Source organism: Lactuca virosa, chromosome 1 (assembly GCF_052849685.1).
Source record: "Lactuca virosa cultivar CGN04683 chromosome 1, Lactuca_virosa_CGN04683_v6, whole genome shotgun sequence".
Classification (NCBI taxonomy): domain Eukaryota; kingdom Viridiplantae; phylum Streptophyta; class Magnoliopsida; order Asterales; family Asteraceae; genus Lactuca; species Lactuca virosa.
The window spans coordinates 288,551,971-288,565,736 of record NC_136426.1 but is presented as its reverse complement, the minus strand read 5'-3'; the positions used below and the strand labels follow the sequence as shown (position 1 = coordinate 288,565,736).

The following is a 13,766-nucleotide window of genomic DNA, read 5'->3' as shown; positions in this document are numbered from 1 at the left end:
TTATTGGAGGAGGTGGAGGAAATGAAGTATGATTTCCAGTCCCATTAGTGCTCAATAAAGGGATTAGTCTTTCACCTTGATTGCCTTTTGGGATATCATCTTCATTAGGAAGCTTATTCCTAAAGATATGGGAAGACCATAGTTGTCTAAACTAGACATCTATAAGGGAGAAATTCAAGTTAGTTGATTTAAAGTCCTTAATATAACACCCAATATGAAATATTAAGGCTAGGACCCAACAACCTATTTATAACTGGAAGAGGGATCTCGTAATCCAAATTATAAAATAGTTGAAGGTAGGTAAATGATGATTTACCAATTTCCACCATGAAAACGAAATATAATTAAGTTTTAATTGGATTTGAAACTCCTAGATCTTTTGAGATACATTGAACTTTCAATGGCATGTTTGAATCTCGATTGTGCCCTCTCAAGTTTGTGACTGGGATGCCGAGGATCACAAACATGGTGTGAATAACCATGAAAATTGACTTGGTACCCTTAACTTTATCACCTAATCGATGTGCCGGTTAGCCACACAGCTCCACCGATCTATAATAAGGTCAAGTTACCCTTTGCCACTCTTACTAGTCCTTATTAGCATGCCGGTTAACCACACACGCTCCACTAATCGACTTGGTAAGGTACAAAGTGTAATTTCATGGGTTAGCACCTATTTCACATTTTCCTAAGTAACTAAGATTGGGAATTTATAAGTGTTTAGTTACTTTGTATTTTTCATTATACTTTTAATGAAGTGAGAATTATAGTCATTTCCTACCCGTTCGGCTAACGACCCTCCACCAGTCAAGGAAGCGGTGGGTGAGAGTGGACACCCATTAAACTGCCATTTTATAGGCAGTAACCTTATACCCCCCTTATAGACCGGCTTCGTGAATGAGGCCTACCAATGGTAAGATTGACTTTATCTTATACATATCTATATAATTAAAATTATAATAATAGTATAAGGGTGTATTTTAAACATTTAAAATACTTGGTGGTTTAATCTATTAATTAAACTATACTCTTAATTTAATTAAACTTAAACCGTGCCTTTATGGAATTATTAACTCTTTTAATTTAACACTTTAATTAATTTAATGAAGTCCATAAAGTTTGAATTTTAACTTTTAAAATTGTAGAGTTTGGAATTAAAGCATTAATGTGTGTGTGACTTTACAAATTCCAAAACTTGAGGGCAAGTTTTGAAACTATTCAAAACCTTTCATTTCATAACTTATGAGTTTAATGGTTCATTAAAATGAAGACTCTTCATTTTTATATAACTTCTTATTCATTAATAACAATTTTAAAGAAGTGACTCTTAAACATCCATAACTTGAAGACAAGTTATGGAGTCATGAAATAATTAAATGAAAAAAGACTCTTCATTTTTATTTAACCTATGGCACTTTTATGATTTTTAAGATTCATAAATGTGACGTTTTATGTAACTTGAGGACAAGTTACAAAAACATATTTTATGAACTAACTCTAGATTAATTTGGATTGAAAACAACTAAAACACAAATTTTTCATTAATCTAAACGAACTCATAAATCAAGGAAACATAAAACTCTTGGTAATCCATAATTTGAGGACAAGTTATGGACTCCATACAATTTCATTGAGATCAAGAATTATACTAACAAACAATTTGCACATAATTCCTATGATCTACCAAAACTCAGAAGCATGAACATTCATAATCAACATTTTTCAAGAATTACATAAACACATAAAACTTGAAACTTTGATTATAGCATTGAAATTGGTTTAGCATAATCATTACCACTTAAAAAATAGGTTTTATAAGTCCAAAACAGTCAAAGGTAATGATTCTAGACCAATTCCAGCACCAAAACTCGAAGATATGCTGTTTGGGGGTCCAACTCGTCGAGTGCATGAACCAACTCGGCGAGTTGGATGCATTTTGTATTGGACTCGTCGAGTCCATCAGTGAACTCGGTGAGTCCACTGTCCCAGCAGCAAAAAAAATTCGATTTTAAGCAGTTTGCATCAAGTATAAGTGAAAACAAGCCTAGGCTCTGATACCACTGTTGGGTTTTGAGCATTCTAACACTCCTATGGTGTACATGCAACCTTAAATACCTTGGATCTATGTTTTCTCTATTATACATGCAAATATCAATTTTCCAAGGTATTGTTCTAACTAGCATAATATAAAGTACACATAATATAAATTCTAGTAGAATTACATACCTCTTGTTTGGTGCTTGATTCCATGGAGCTCAAGAGCCTAGTGCCCCAAATGTGACACCTCAAATGGTTCACACAACATCATAAACACTTGGAATAACTTGAGAGAAAGTACACACTTCATCAAATCGGTTTGCCCTCCACACATAGACTTAGTGGCCGATTTTGACAAGAATGATATGTTTATATAGTGTGACACTATTAGGGTAAACCCTAATTGTCATGGCTTTCCATTTCCTTGGATCCATGGGTTCAAATACACCATGGAGTATCCTATGGGTTTTAGCCCAACTTGGTAATCCATGGAGTCTTAGCCCACCATACAAGTATGGATGATTTACACAATCAACCCATATATTTAATTAGTCTTCTTTTGATCACTTAATTAATTCTAGATTAATTCTTGATCAATACTAATTAAATAATCTTATTAATATATTAGAACTTATAATATATTAATAAACCTTAAGTGTTATTTCTCTCATTTGAGTCTATCCAAATGCATGATGTCATGCAACCCAAATGGACCATGCCGGGTCGGGTCAAGTATATACCAATTATAGTTATGGACTTAGACACTAATCCAACACAACCGTCAAACATAAAGGATGAGGCAGTGGTTGGCGGTGCAGGGAGCAAAGAGTAGAAGAAGAGAGGAGAGTCGATCTGGGAGGTGGTGGAAGGATCGTGAATCAAAACAAATAAACATCAAATACTGAGAGACCGGCGACGATGACCAACACGTGGACAGACAATACCATACTTTCCATAAAATACCCGTATACCAAAAATAATCCCAAAATGCAATATAACCTATAATCAACGGACCATTTCTGCCAAAAAATGGACAGTTCACTATTCATGTTGGTGCACAAATGAATACAACTATGACATTTGAGTGAGATATATAAAGGTAACCGTAAAAATATCATCACCAAACTAATCCTAAATAAAGGCACCACTATACTTTGTTCTAATACTAACTACGTGTAAGATCCATGTGTTACATGGGTTAATTAAAAAAATTAAATATAAATGTCTAAATATTTATAATTTTAGATTTATAAGAAAATAAGAAAAATAATGAATTATTAAAATTGATTTTTTTATCTTTTAAATTTAAATAAATAAACAAAATAAACTAATGAACTTTAATTTGGGAATTTTGAAATAAGAAGGTAAGTCATTCGTTTATTACTACATTTATTGTAATTATTACATTAAAGTATTATGTGAAATTTATTAAAATAGAAAACCCCATAAAATGTCATGTGGAAAAGAAATTAATTTAAAATAAAAACAAAATGACATTTGGCATATTGAATGAGAGTGTGACATGGGCAAAAAAACCTTCGTTTATTAGAATTGTAACATCCCAAAATTGAGGCCAAAAATTTCATTTTTGAATTAAGTAAATCATAAAATATGTTACCAAAACATTGTCGATATTACATCTTTTATAAAATCATAAAGTCATGTCTCAAAACCATATCATCAGGAACAATGAAAATCAGAGTACAATCCCAGAAAATCCGATGCGGAAACCATGTGTGTGATGCACAGCTACACCGCCGGCTCTTTCCCCTTAGACGAAGAAGTACCTGAAACCAAAACTGAAACTGTAAGCACAAAGCTTAGTGAGTTCCCCCATCATACCACATACCATATAACATCATCGGTATCTTTCAACCGGTAACTGCCATCGGTATCTTTCAACCGGTAACCATCATCGGTATCTTCCAACCAGTACATGCCATCGGTATCTTTCAACCGGTAACTGGGGACTATTTCACCCCTAGCACTAGCATACAGTAACAAGAGATAATCATACAGTCAGACATAACTGGGTACTGACCTGCCCTTCGATCCTAACGACCGATGTCAGGGACAAGTAATCCCTTCTACACACATAGCATATCGCACAAGCATATCTCATGACCAAAACACATAACCACACCAAGATAATTATCACAAAGACAATCATCTACCAATTACCCCTGTTGGTGGGCCGGCATTATGGCCGTAGACCCACCCCTACTGGAAGGTAACTCACCTCGTAGTAGTAGCTGCTGATCTGTGCGGGAACTCTCTGTCTGCTGCTGCTGCTCCGGAAATCCTCCGGCTATAAATCCCACTCAATTAGAGTCTGATAACTACTCTTAGGGTAAGATGACTATTTTACCCCTGACCAAGTCAAAGCCGAAGTCAAAGTCAACTTCCAGTTGACCTGACTCGCCGATTTGGGCCGCCAACTCGTCGAGTCCCTATCCTTTCAACTGTCCTCAATCTACTCCTCTACTCGTCGAGTTTGGCGATGACTCGACGAGTTCTCTCCTATACGAACAACGAATGGTCCTTCATCCGACTCGACGAGTTGTATGAACAACTCGTCGAGTTCACCTTCATCAGATGAACTAGTCCTGCCTTGACTCGCCGAGTTGTATGAACAACTCGTCGAGTTCACCTTCATCAGATGAAATAGTCCTGCCTTGACTCGCCGAGTTGTATGAACAACTCGTCGAGTTCACCTTCATCAGATGAACTAGTCCTGCCTTGACTCGCCGAGTTGTATGAACAACTCGTCGAGTTCATCTTCAAATATTGGGAGATTGCCTTGGACTCGCCGAGTCTGTTCTAGCACTCGTCGAGTGCCATGAACTCCAGCTCTCCCAACACATCTAAACAGCTATGGGACTCCCTTTTCTAACAACTGACCATTACAGAAGGGTTTGGGGTGGTCGAAAGCTCACTAACTCGCCAAGTCCCAAGAACGACTCGTCGAGTCTATACTATCCAAGTCCATTTCTTCGATTTCTGGCGTACAACCCCTGATCAAAAGGTGGATCTAGGTCCCTAAAATCGTTCTAGCATGTAAAGTTACAAACTTTACGTGCATGCATGGAAGAATGAGCCCAAATGGCTCAAAAAGGGACTCCCAAGATGCATGAGGCTTTCCATGGGTTCTAAAACAGTTGCTTTCTGCCTTAGGGTCCTTCAAGAACCCTGGATCCGAAACCCTAGCCCCCAACCATTCTTGCAATCATGGTTGGTTGCCAAAATGGCTCTTAGAAGCCCTAACTTCCTTCAAGAATAGATCTATGATAATAATGAGCAAGGTATAAGCTTTATACCTCAAATGGACTGTGGAAGATGTTCAAACTCGGATCCCTCTAGCCTCTTCTTGTTTCTTCAAGCATTTCCTTCCTTTCTTAGATCACAAAAGCACCAAAATCACTCAAAAGCCTTAGATCTTCACTCACACGATTAGGGTTTGTTATGGGGGGTCTTCTGGGAGCAAATGGGACGAAGGGTGGCTGAATGAGATGTTTAAATAGGGTGCAAACCCTTAGATTAGGGTTTTGTCCAGTCAGAGTCTACTTGCCAAGTCTGACCGCCGACTCGACGAGTCCACCATTTAAACCCTTAGTCTAAACCGCTTCTACTCGACGAGTTGGGCCACCAACTCGCCGAGTCCCAGGCCAAAATGCAAAACTCTTAAATAAAAAATACATACCAGAATAGATTACATTCGATGGACATTAAACTAACCAGCTGCATTTGACAAAATAGAACAAAAAAAAAAAACACAATACCTTCATTCAAGAAAGTCATCAAGACTATTTCAAAAAAAATATCAACAACATGAGCTTGTTATTTTTTTATAACTTCACTAGGTTACAACCCGCGGAAACCATGGATAAAAGATCTATAAAAAACAATTTAAATTAATAAGATATAAGTTTTATTTGGAATTTTATATTGATTATTTAAAGTTAATCCCTAATATAATAAAAAGTCATTTTGTCACGTGTCTATTCTACATCCATGTGACAACCCGATATTTCAAACCAACGTAATGGCCTAAAGTCAAGTATTGTAGCTTATATTTTGTAATAATAGATTTATATCGTCAAAAATAAAATGTTCTGGAATCTTAAATGGATGGTATTAAGTGGTAAATATCGTTTCAATGTTTTCAAAAACATAAAGTACGCTAAAATCCGAGTTATAACGAGGAAGTTATGACCAATCGAAGTTTCGCAACAAAACCGATAAAATACTGTAAGTGTAAAACGCGAAATCCCAATAAAATACTTTTTAGTCTTAGGTATCTAAATGAGAGTCGTAGAAAACATTAAATCGCGAATATACATAAAAAGAACGTCCAAATCTGACTTCGTATGGAGAAGTTACGATTTTCCTAAGTTTCGGATATAGCACTAGCCAGCTAAAAACTCGAAATAGAGATCGAGCGACTTTTAGCCAACACAACCTAAACGAGAGTTGAAGATATCGACAATAATATCACAACGGTAAAAAGACAGACGAAAAAGGTCGTCGGACGAAGAAGTTATGGATTTTTAACGGACTTTTCCAGTCCCGGCCTGTTAAAAATATATTATTAAAAATAAAGTCAAAACTAGCCGACAGAGTCTAAATAAAGTTGTAGAGTACAGTCTCACCTACGCGTGGATATAAAGAACGTCGAAAACGCAGCTTGTATGCGAAAGTTATGAATTTATGAAGATCGGGGCACAAATATCGACAATGTGTCAGAGTTCACGACGTGAACATAGGGTTCACGACGTGAACTCAGAGAAGTGACACCATTCAGAACAAGTGGCTGATGACGAACGCCATGACCTGGGCAGGACCAAAGCCACGACGTGAACACATGGTCCACGACGTAAACCCTAAATTCACACTCTATAAATAGAAACCGAAGGTCTTGGATTTTGGCTGTTCAATTCTACCTTCCTTGCCACTTTTACTCTGTGTTTAGCATCCCGAGACTACCCCGACGCCCCAGTTACGTGTCCAAACCCCGACGGAAGTTCGAAGCCCTGAGATTTCCGAGAAATCGACTTCTTCCCGGTCGAAGTGCTGCCCGATCAAAGCCTCATTTGCATCAAATCGTCACTTCAACCAAGTGAGTTCATACCCCTATCACAACACTTTTAAATGCTTTTTAAGACACTTTTAGGGGGAGAATACAAGTAAACACACGGTTATTATCGGGTGAAAACGTAAATCTTTTGCTATACTTTTCACACTGTAGTTTTAACTGTTATATGAAGTAGTTATCATGAAAAACACTTTACAAACACTTCTTTACCCTCTTGGGTTACAATGCATTTTATAAATAAGAAATATGTTTTATTTATAAGTATACACTCATCGTATCAAGGATAAACCTTTCATACAAAAGATTTTCATAGTATTACTCGTGAACTTGTTGTTAGCAATCATGTGATGTCATATGGCTTTGTTTGTACCAAACGAAAGTCTCCATCTATAACCAGAGTCTCCTGGAGGGAGAGCGTGAATTTGTGTATAGATCTATACGGGGCTGACGACCCTGCGCCCTGACTGTTAGCTACAGTCCTCGGGGTGAACAAATGTCAACATCGGTACTCCAGTTAGCATGGTTATGAGAAACTCACAACGCGGAAACAATAACTCATGAACATAGTAATACTCCTATCGAATACCTTCGTTTTAACTCAATCATGCTCGGGGGTAATAACTATGCAATAGGGTATTATCGGCATGTTCCGAATTCAGGATAAACACTTTCTTAACTAGTTTTACTTAAATATGCAATTATACATCGTCAGTTTTTAGCATGGCATATTTGCTTACAGGTTACAGTCTTGGTTAATTAAGACTGCATCTCACTTATAGGAAAATATCGGATTTTCCTGGTTCAAATACATTCATTTTATACAACAATGGTTTTTTACAACATCATTCTTAAGAAAATATCGGATTTTCTGAAATCAAACGCGGACTTTCAAATGGTATACAATTACTCAAATGAACTTCTTGTGAACTCACCAACTTAAATGTTGACACTTTTTCTTTGAAATAACTTGTATTCTCAGGGAATCATTAACCCAGGTTAGCAACTGCTTTTGAAGACTTACGCCCCGGCGTTAGTTTAATCTTTTGAACATCATAATGTAATTGACTTTTGCAAACATGTAATACTACAGTCATGTAAACTTTTCAATTATGTATATGATGGTTGTTCGTACTTTCTTTACTATTCATTTGTTATGATATTGTACATGACGTCCTCCGCCCCCGAATGTTTCTGCCGTTCTGGTTTGGGGGTGTGACAATCCATTTATCCGAAAATGTTAAATTACTATTATACCCGTGCTAATATTCACAATATATCCTACATATTCGTTCTTATGTAACTAATAGTCATTATTCATAGATTACAAAGATTATAATTACAATTCGTATCTACATTAGGAGATTACATATCCAATAATTTTACATTCCTCAAATAATGGGCCATCTATTATTCAAAATCATTCATAAATAGAAGGGTAAACCACACGATTCCCCTGTTATGTTATTTCATGTTTCATGCTGAATGCAGCAATGCATACAAAGTGAAAAATAAGACATCATAAACAACTTTTAATTTATTGCTTTATTTATGTGTTTGATCCTGTGAAAGTAAAATTATTTACACATGTGAGTTTCTTTACCAATGAGTTTTTATAGAACCCAGTTTGTTTATGATTACCCTCAGCACATCTCCGGAAAAAGTAAATGAAGGGCATTTTTGGAAGAAAAGGAAAGACAATAATATTATTTGGAGGATAGTATCGGTGGGCATATCATTAAAATCAAAATTAAAAAAGTGACTCAGGATTACAAATGATCACACGTTAAGTCTAGAATTGATAAATGGTTACATCTCTGGTTAATTTAATTTAATTTTTTTTTGAAGAATAACATCATCTTTTTAATGTAAAATGTGAGATCAAACCTCAAAACGGTGTGACTAAAAAAAACCCTAAGGAATGAAGCAAACACCGAGGGGTTAACCAAATAATCAAAGTTAAGATTCAAGCACATTACAGCAAAACGTTTAAATTTATCTGAAGAGTAATAAGCCAAACATTGCATAACAATTTCAAAATTATATTATAAAAATTAAAACATTTAGTGGTTCTAGTTTTCAGATTTGCGAGCTTAGAAGCAGGTGAAACAAAACAAAAGGGTAATCAAAACCTCCATAAAAAACTTAACGTGGAAAAACAGAACAAATAACATCACTTTATCAAAATTGAATTGGGAAAACAATATTCCCCTATTTTCACTGGAGTACATAACCAATGCTCCGACTCTTATTTTTTACCATTATACCCCTTCCATACCATAAAAAAAACTAACAATCTTCTTTTTGAGATTTCAAAGTTTCATACCAGAATTACAAAATATCAATATAAAATGCCTACAGAGAGAAGTGGAAATTAGATTCGAACCTTAGTAATCCTTCAGAAGTTATTTCTGCAGTGAGTTGCTCCAACCGCTCTCTTAGAGTGCCAACATATTGCAAAACTAACACTCTATATGAGCATGATCAAGCATCATTTACACGAAAGTTGAACTATTAGCGGTGTTATATGAACATGATATATAACAATACATATTAAATCCGTACAAGATGTGACTCACATAGTTTTCTGCCGATGAAAGGTGGTGCTCATTCCACTCACCAAACAGTTAAAATGAAAAAAAAAAAAAAAAAAAAAAATCAAAAAGTTTACATGTAAAGCTTGGTTAATTTTACACGAACTGGACAAACCATCTATATTGGTGGACTAACCATGGACACACAAGCCACTTCGTCTCCATTTTGACTCCAAATAAGTTGATATTTACATCTAATGAGTTCCTATAAAATACATATCATTTAAGATTTCAATAAAAATAAAAATAAAAAATTATAGTTCTTCCTACCTGATGTAAATAGAAAAACTACAATACTTAAATAAAAGAAACGTGATTAATTTTATCATTCACTTAAAAATAAATACATTCCCAACATACAACATATTGTCATCTGTTACATTACAGTAAATGTAGATCCATCAAAAATAAAAAAATAAAAACGAAACCGATGTCAGGTACAAAATTGCTTGAGTAAGTTTTTTTACCGGTGGATACTCTGTGTTAGGTATCTTTGCTTCTTTGCCTCCACCTATAAGCCAATAGTTTGAAACTTTGAGATAATATTTGACCCCGAGAAACCCAAAAATTCCAAGTTGTGCACAAAAGAAAATACATGAGAAATAAAACAAAAGAAAATACCTTGACCCCAACAGACATTTCATCAAACAACTGACGTGCACCCCTATTGTAGTAAAACTAATAAGAAAACTATGAAAAAATTGTTAAACCACTCACGTTAGCAGCTAAAAAATCAAGAGGAAAATAATCAAACAGTAGAGAGAGAGTTTACTTTAGACCGAACCAAAAAATCAAGGGAAAAAGAATCAAACTTTTTAATGTAAAATGTGATATCAAACCTCTAAACGGTGGGACAATGGCGGATTACAGAGAGGAAAGTGGTCGTGGTGGTTGGCTAAATCGTGTCGGTGGTGCCTGTTAGAAGCAAAAGTTGTGTTTTTTTTTCCTATTTGTTCGCTGTCGCTTCTTGCTTCTTGAAGTAGAAGGAGATTAATGATCTTTGGTGCTAGGTTTCGTTTGGAAAACAAAGATAGAAGGGGGAGAAACGGATTCAAATTTTAAGAGTAAGGTGAAGAGAAGGAGATAAAGTGCCAAGCAAAAACCTCCCAATTCCATCCAAAACTTCAACAATGCCAACCCTGCAAAACCACAAATCCTAAAACGTTAATTGCTATGTAGAAAACAAAATAGGAAATCAACACTTTGCTATTAATGAGCGGTTAAACAATTGACAACCTCAAGAGTGGAGAACCAGTGAATTCCCCATAGGGATTCAAATATCGTCATACGGGTGTGTGACTAAACTAAGAAAATGCAGTAGTGGTGGTCGGATGGTGTGGTGCAGCAAAGTAGGTGATGGTGGAGACCTGGTGGCAAAAGAAATCGTCAAAATGGGGAGGAAGGAATGAGAGCGAGTGTAACATTGAAGAAATTAGAAATTAGAAAAGAGATGTTGTCCAAGTTTTAGTACTTTTTTTTACGACCCTAGTAAATTATTTGATTAAAAACATCGAGTAAATGTTTTTGTAAGGATTTAATATATTAAGTATTTATAGGAAGAATGCTAATAACCAAATTAACTTCATTTTAAAATTGAACATATATTAAATCAAGCCTATATTAAAATGTTCACATACTTTACCATCTTTAAGTAGGTGTTTGAAATTATTATTTTATTCATTGTCGCACGTATAAAAGCGAAGCGAGTATTTGGAGTCAGTGGCGGAGCCAGGATCAAAGTAAAGGGGTATCCCAAATTGTTTTTAGGGTAACTTATTTTTTTTTTTCCGAGGTACTTGGGTTTCCCCGGTTCAGTTTCGGTTTTAAACCCAAATCTTAAACGAATCCTAAGCTAACCTCAACTCTTGTTACCTAAACATGAAGTTGAAGTATACTCAAAGTAGATATCAAATAAATCATGAATATAATAGGTTTATATAATAGAAAAAAATGTTGAGTTTACATGTGTTTAGCGATGTGGGATAGAATAGTTGAGAAAATAAAACAAAAGTAAACAAAGTTGAAGTATACTCAAAGTAGATATCAAATAAATCATGAATATAATAGGTTTATATAATAGAAAAAAATGGTTGAGTTTACATGTGTTTAGCGATGTGGGATAAAATAATTGAGAAAATAAAACAAAAGTAAACAAAGGTTATGTAAGAAACAAGAATTGATCCTGAGACCTTTACTTCAATAAGCCAACATCTTAACCACTAGACCAATTGTTAGTTTGTGTTTATAATCAGAGGGATGCGTATATATATACACTATACCGAAATTTTTTTTGAAGGATACGTAAACAAAAATTACACTACCAAAAAAATTTTGAAGGGTATCCCGGGCTACCCCGGGATCCCCTTGGATCCGCCCTGTTTGGAAGTTGCATGAGAAGACAGGTGTGGACACTGGACAATTTTTTAATTTATATTTTTTAAAAAAAGGTACTAAAAAAATAATATATTTAAACCAATCAATGAAGCTTCTAGGTATAGCATTAGGTGGCCATCGGTTTATTGCCTTACATTTGAATAAAGATAAAATATTGTAGGATGGGCACACGGCTGAAAAGACTCTTTTATTTTATTAGAAATTAGAAAAGAGATACTGTCCAAGTTCTACAACAACCGTCCGTAATGATTGGGTCATGCATGCCATAAATTTCGGTTGGCTATTTCACCATTAAAATGACACACATAAATTATTCCAAAAACTGTATAAATTTAATGAAAACGGCAAGAGAGAAACAACAGTAAGTGGTAAACCCGAAGAGGAAATTTTGAAATTCTCTGTGAGATTTAAGGTAAAATGTCGTACGAATTATTATTATTATAGTGATCGTTTGGTTGATTTTGGTTCCATGTATTGACCAAAAATCGAATTTGTTTATAATTGATTTATGTATGTTAAATTCTTGGATTTGTACATAGTTATTGCATCCCGTTTTTCTTGAGTTAACCGAGTTGGTTGTTGCTATTGATATTACTAGGGTCTAGGAATGGAGATATGTAATGTGATTTTTAATAAAGCTATTTAGTATGAATTAGAGACAACCTGAGATTGGAACTCGTTAAGAATGGAGGGTGTAATCTCAAAGATGACAGGACTCAGGATGTGTTAAGGATCATACGAGTTTTAATATGGGGCGTAATTCTAAATATAATTTATCCCTTGTTCCCATATATGGTTTAAAAATTATATTTGACTCTAAATCTCACAACTTGTGATATTAGCAACCAGTCTTTATTCTTAATCTTTTTTTCTTTTCTTTTTGCAGTTTTTCGGTTTTAATGGACATTACTGATGATGTTAAAGAAGAGATTTTGTTGTGATTTATTTGAATTTTATTTTTGTAAGCGTATCTATCTATAATTTATGTAATTAGTTGTTATGTGTGAGTGTCTAATTTTATTTTTATTTTTCAGGTTGACAAGATACCTTCTTGATTTCTTTAGGGGACTTGGGTTAAAAAAAGCCGCCGATAAATTTGCCAACGAAGCAGCCATTGATGAACAACATCGTATATATATCTTCACTTTTCTCAACTAATTTCTTCTACCTTTTTTTTGTTAATTATGTTTTTGGTTGACATAGTAATGTGATCTTGATTAATCATGTTTTTCGTAATTCTTTATTGGCCTTTTAGGATTGGTGTTTTCTTGGTTTACGAATATTATGTTTCTTTCATTCCTAAATAACCAAGTTCATTACATACTCATTTTTGGTCTCCTCATGTTATTTTATTAAAATGGTTGGCATTTTTCTTTTGTATTTCATAAAGGGCATCTGATTTTATGATTTTCATTTTTATAGCGCTTGATGGATCATAGGGATATATACACTAAAGTCCTAATATTTTCATCGATTTGACAAGAAAGTCCTAAACTTTATTTTTTTTTACAGTAAAGTCCAAATTACCAGCAGTTTTTGACACTTTTACCCTTTTCCGGTTAGCCGGTAATTAGGACTTTTTTGTCAAAAAAATAAAGTTTAGGACTTTCTTGTCAAATCGTCAATTAGGACTTTACTGTCAAAAAAATAAA

At 34.7% G+C, this 13,766-nt stretch overlaps 1 long non-coding RNA gene across 1 annotated transcript; it reads right to left on the bottom strand.

The window, feature by feature from the left end:
* Positions 1 to 10,022: 10,022 nt before the first annotated feature.
* Positions 10,023 to 11,164, bottom strand: LOC145167034 (uncharacterized). The gene is made up of 3 exons (XR_013740857.1): positions 10,957 to 11,164; positions 10,342 to 10,859; positions 10,023 to 10,231 (listed from the first exon to the last, which is right to left on the bottom strand). It is a non-coding gene; the product is annotated as an uncharacterized LOC145167034 (long non-coding RNA).
* Between the last annotated feature and the right edge of the window lie 2,602 nt (positions 11,165 to 13,766).